General features: G+C 38.7%; 1 pseudogene; it reads right to left on the reverse strand.

Annotated features, from left to right (window-relative positions):
• Positions 1–251: 251 nt before the first annotated feature.
• On the reverse strand, positions 252–2408 carry LOC107761780 (nascent polypeptide-associated complex subunit alpha-like protein 2; annotated as a pseudogene).
• Positions 2409–6000: the final 3592 nt, after the last annotated feature.

Consider the following 6000-nt stretch of genomic DNA (forward strand, 5'->3'; position numbering starts at 1 on the left):
ATTTATATATAATATTTCTGTAACATCTGTATGCAATTGAAAGATAGTATAAGCGAAAGAAATTCCACGTTAACATATGTCAAAAGTTTTGCCTGTATAATCATAGAAAAAGTTTAAGATAATTGTTTCAAGAGAAAGGAGTACGATAACAATCTCAAGATTATCAGATGCAAGTTTAACTGCTTCCGCCATAGGATTGATAAGCACACAAGTACAAAATAATGGCCTAAGATAAATTGAACCAAATCAAATTAATCATATAAAACGAACAAAGCGCATTTTTCTTGATAGAACTGATTTGAGTTCAATTGCAGCAACACACAATCTAATTGCTTAATGGGGTGCGCCAGTTAGGTGACAAGAAAAAATAATATAAGAGAACCTGCAAAAATCATGATGGAGCAACAATAGAAAGGTAATATAAACTTGCTTATGTTGTCAGTTCCATAATGGCACTAACTATGTCCCAGTTGTTGGTCTTCAACGCTTTAACTGCCTTGCTCCTGGACACACCTGCTTGTGTCATAACCAACTCAATGTCTCGAGGTTCAACCCCCGTCTCATCAACCTCTTCTTCTTCTTCCTCAGCCTCTGCAGCAGCAGTAGAGGGAGAGACATTTGACTTAGCCATAACAGATCCCATGTCTGGCATCCTAAACTGTTGCGCTGCCTGTGTCTGCAGCTGAGAGCTCAAATCTTCAATCTTAGCCTCTCCAAATATGACATAGGTTTCCGAATGTGCGCTCTTAAAGACATCTGGTTTTGAGATGCAAAATAAGACCTGCAATAGTTGTTATCGAACTAGTCAGCAACAATTAATAGCTGAATTTTCCAGATGAAAGGATATAATGAGGAAACTAACATTTTTTGTCCTCTTAATAGTGACCCTGCTAACACCTGTAAGAGGTTTCATGCCAAGTTTCAACATGGCTTTACGACTCTTTTTCTCACTCCGGCTCTGCTTGGTACTTTCATTACCACCTGTCATTGATGGAAAAAGTTTGAACACGCATTACCATTGATATCACAGACTGCTGAGCAGTTGATTTGGCATGTCTATCAAATATATGATACAACTAGGTAATGGCCCCAAACATGCGCAACAGAGCAATTGCTCTGTTGCAATTGAAAGAGCAAATCTGTATGCAATTGAATTAGTTCACAAAATGAAACAAATAAAAAAAAAATGACTAGCAAGTATACAAACATGTCTGCTAGTTCTATCCCTAAGAAGGAGACTGCATCTAGCAGTTAGAGCTGTGTACCCAAAATTTACACTAGTGGGTCTAATATTCCGTCAGCTTGTAAATAGCCAAATTCAAAATGTAGGACAGTATTATCCATATTTCAGAAGCTGCCTCCCAACAAGAATTAGTCAACATTCCAAATTGAATTACAAAAGTTTACCAAGCCCAATCAGCTCATACAACAATGACTACAATAAAGTAGATGAATTGCTGTTAGGAAATTAAACATGTAGCATCCATTTCTTTTAAAACCTTCTATGAACAATGTCATAATATGCATTGAACTCTTAGAACAGAAACCAAAATAAACTGCAGAAGTTGCATTAGCCCCAAACGGTTCAGTTACTAATTGAGTACCAAAAGAGCTTAGCCAATACAAAACTCTGTGCATGAAATCCTATGTGATCTACGCAAAGATTCTGAAGTCGCAGTAGCAACTTCACAAACTAGCAGTGATGGACCAAAGTCAAAATCAGCATGCTCAAGTAATCAATCAACTTAGCCTCAAACACAAACTATATTGAATCCTCTACCTAATTCCCAAAGTTTAGACGATTCATCATATTATGAGTAATTCTTATGCTATCGATCAACCTACTGCAATCGCGACCCCTCATTAGGGACTGGAAATGCAAAAATTTTGAAAACAAAATAAGAAACTTCAAACACGAATACAGAGGAAAAGAACATTCGGGAACACCAGTAGAGAAACAAGACCTAGGGCATCATCTTCCTTGTCATCATCGTCGTCCGAATCATCCGCTTCATCATCATCGTGGTCGTCGTCTTCCTCTTTCACATCTTACACTATGAGCTCCTCATCCTGTGGCCCCCAATATCAACAAAGATAACGTTACCATTAAAACAGAGCAACTAATCTATTAATGCACACAAAACTTTTGGGGAACAAAGATTTGAGAGGAAAATGGAGATAAATGAAAGTACCTGAGGCTTCTTCTCGACCTCAACTTCTTCGACTATGGGACCTGGCATGGCTCGCTCTGTATATGGTTCTGCTACAGCTTTACTTTGAGGATGAAATTGTCTAAGGGGTTCCTCTGTTAGGGGCCTATTTAACCAGTTAGCCCAGTTTCACTTCACTATTGGACTACTTCGCAAGGGCTCATAGATTTTCGAGTCCTAAATACTGACTTATTCAACCACTTAAAATAAAATTAGCCAAATGATTCGAACTCGAATTGATGCAGCCCGTAGGCTTAATTAGTCGAGTGAGCGATTAGAAAAAGCAAACAATATATTACGTGAACACTTGGTAGGTGCATGTCGTTATTCGTTGGATAAATGTACAGACAGTGAGAGCATGTGGATTGAATACATACCAAGAGAAAGAAAGCAAATGGGTTCAAGCAGCAAGAGCCAGACTGTGGATCCACCTAATTTAAGGCAGCTGAAGACGAAGAAGAAACATTCTTATACGTTGTTACCCTCCAAAATTCTATCAAAGGTCGTGATAGTGCCTAACTCACTAGCAAGGCAAGCCAACACACATATCAATAACAGAATTCAATTATTAAGAAACTAACATAACTCAAATATCAAATGTTGCATAAATCTCAGATAAGGTCTGCATATGACCACAACTGTCTCACAAACTCTCCCAAAATCCGTGGTGACACAACTAGTCACATGCATCTAATAAGAGTACAAGATCTCAACTGAATACAAGGTATGTCCGGATATAATAAAATTACAAATACAGTTATAAAGAATAGGGAAGGAAGACTCCATGTGATGCGTATTGGATCAATTAAGCAGCTCACCACAAAGTCTCTAAAAGAACTCCTACTCTGCTGGATAAATGCCACCAAAACCAGTCTCGGAACTTGTACAAAAAGTGCAGAAGTGTAGTATGAGTACAAAACACGATACTCAATAAGTATCAATTCTAGCCTCAAAGAAGTAGTGGCGAGAGGTTAATAGTCGGAGCTACTAACAGCTCAATAATCACAAGAGTCATAGCATCATATGGGATAAAGCATGATAGTATCAATCACATCTACCAGTATAAGCACAGTAAAGCTGGTATGTAAACATGCTTTTCAAACAAGAGATAGCATATAATATCACATATCTCAAATCTTTAACAATCATGATATGAGTCAAATAACAGTCAGGTAAAAGAAATGAGAGCCACTGCTTGAGTGTAAGCGACAAATACACCCTCACAATCCAATACCAATTCTCACCGCACAAATCTATATACATGATGCTGACAGAGTGTCCAAATCAATATCAATCTGAGTACCATGCGTTCACAGGGCCAAAAGTAATATGGGTAAACACCTGACTCCGGAGGGATGATACCAAATTCAAGCGACGTTGAGGCGTGCAACCCGATCTACTAATAGTAATAATAATGTTATGCCGTGCAATCTGATCCCTAAATATTCCCGTGGCAACTCGATCCACACATAATACCATTACAACGTGCAACCCGATCCACATAATACTATCAGGAACTAATATCTGCTTATAATATCCATGGTGGGAGAATTTTTATCTTTTCACAATATTCAACTCTCAAACTCATAGATATATGATATTTAGCTTAAAGTATATATATTTATATGCATATCGCCTCGCATTTTACTCATATTTCATAAATTTCGGATGTATAATGTTATAAATTGTGTTAATTCGTGGTATTTTAATGTGTAGGAGTCATCCGAAGGTAATGTGGGATGAAAGTGCACGAGTTAAAGCAAAAATAGAGCAAAATAAAAAATTGGGATAGTGTAGCACCACAAGTAGCGTAGGGCGCTACATGTGGCCCAGTTTCCAGAACTTCAAAAATCCCAGCGCCAGGACTAGCGCCCCACGCTACCCTGGGCGTTGGGTGACGGGAAAGTATCCTATTTCGTCTGGGACAAGGTTATTTCGACCCAGGACGCCCCCAACTCGTATAAAAGCAAGTATAAACTTATTTTGGCGGGGGAGGCACCACTTTGAGAGGAAAACACAAGCAAGGAACACTCGGGAACAAGGATTCTCAGTTTTTCTTCTCTTCTCTTCCTTTAGTTTCATGGTTTATTAGTTCTAGAGTTGTGGCTGCTACATGAATGTTGTAGTTTGAAACTTGAATTGTTCTTATTGTTTTATCATATTGGTTTATTTATTCTATCTCGCGCTTAATTATTTAATTGCTTGATCATCAATTGAATACTATCTACGAATCTAGGATTGAACTCGGGAGAGGGAATTCTAGATTGCATATAAGATTGAGTAGAGCGAGATCTTGAAGTTGAGTATCGGGAACAGATTTGCGGTTAGGATAGGGATATATCTAATCGCCGTGCTTGGTTATTATACGGAAATTATTAATGCGTTCTTGTTAATCCAAATTCCATAGGAATATAGGCATTAGGTTAACTTGAATAGGCGAGTAGTACTTCGAGAGAAGGCTACGAGTAATATTAACCCTGTCAACCAATAAACAAGATAAATTAATTAGACAATTTAAGTGGAAGACTCAACGAGATTGTTAGCTAACCCATAGCTCTAGAATATCGGCTCCCATTGAATTCGTGTCTAAGCTTGCCAACTTATTTCTTTAATTTCTTAGTTTCGACTCTAGATTAGTTGTAGTTAATAATCGGGGTTGATCCCGACTATTTATAACCCCATGTATTCAAATATATTATTAGATTCCAAAATCGAGTCCAAATTGACCCCCAAATATCGAATTTACACTCTCCAAAATTGTAGACAAAACCCACAAATTGCTCTTCAGAATTCCATGATTAAAGTGTGAATTTCCATGGAAAAACAAGATATAAAGCCAAATATAAGTGAAAATTCCTTACCCTCAATGTATCAGTTAAATTTCTCTTTAAAATCTCCACCTCTCGAAGTCGAGGGTTCAAAATATGAGAGAATGGGCTAAAATCCCGAAATTATGACTTAAAACAGTCTGCCTAGGCATACCCTTCACGAACACGGCCCAAGCTTCGTGTTCATGAAGCACAAATCTGTCTCTGCCATAAAACCTCCTTCAGGAATGCGGTGAATACCTCGCGAACGTGAAGCATATGCGCCCCAGATTTACGCGAAAGCGAGCTCCATCCCGCGAACGCGAAGGCTAACCTCCATCCTACCTCACACGCTCCACAAACGGTAACGCAAAGCGCGAACACGAAGACCACTGGCCATAAGACATCACAAATGCGCCCCTCGGTCCGCGAATGCGAAGAGCGACACCAGTCGGCTCCCAAGTAACCTTTCGCGATTGTGACACCTGCTTTGCGATTGTGAAGCACACCATACACCAGCAAAATCTGCAATACCAAACATTCTCTAGGTGGTCCGAAACTCACTCAAGCCATTGAAGACCCCGTCTAATCATACCAACAAGTCCATAAACACTACCTGGACCTATCCAAAGCTCCCAAACACATATGATATCATCACATTTATGAATCAAAGATCGAACCACAAGTTGAACTTCTCTTAAGCTAATAAGCTTCTAAATTTTCAACCGAGCATCCGATTCATTCTTAACCACCTCGAATCACAACCAAAATTTGCACATAAGTTCCATTCCTCTAAACAAACCTATTCTAGTATTCGGAACCACAATCGGAGCCTGATAATATTAAAGTCAACTCCTGGTCGAACCTATAAACTCTCTAAACCTTCGAATTGCCAACTGATGACAATTAGAGCCAAAACTTTCTAGAAACCTCCAAATCCAAATCCGAACATACGTCTAAGTCCAATATTATCATATGAACCT

The sequence above is a fragment of the Nicotiana tabacum genome, chromosome 21, assembly GCF_000715075.1.
Source record: "Nicotiana tabacum cultivar K326 chromosome 21, ASM71507v2, whole genome shotgun sequence".
Lineage (NCBI taxonomy): Eukaryota > Viridiplantae > Streptophyta > Magnoliopsida > Solanales > Solanaceae > Nicotiana > Nicotiana tabacum.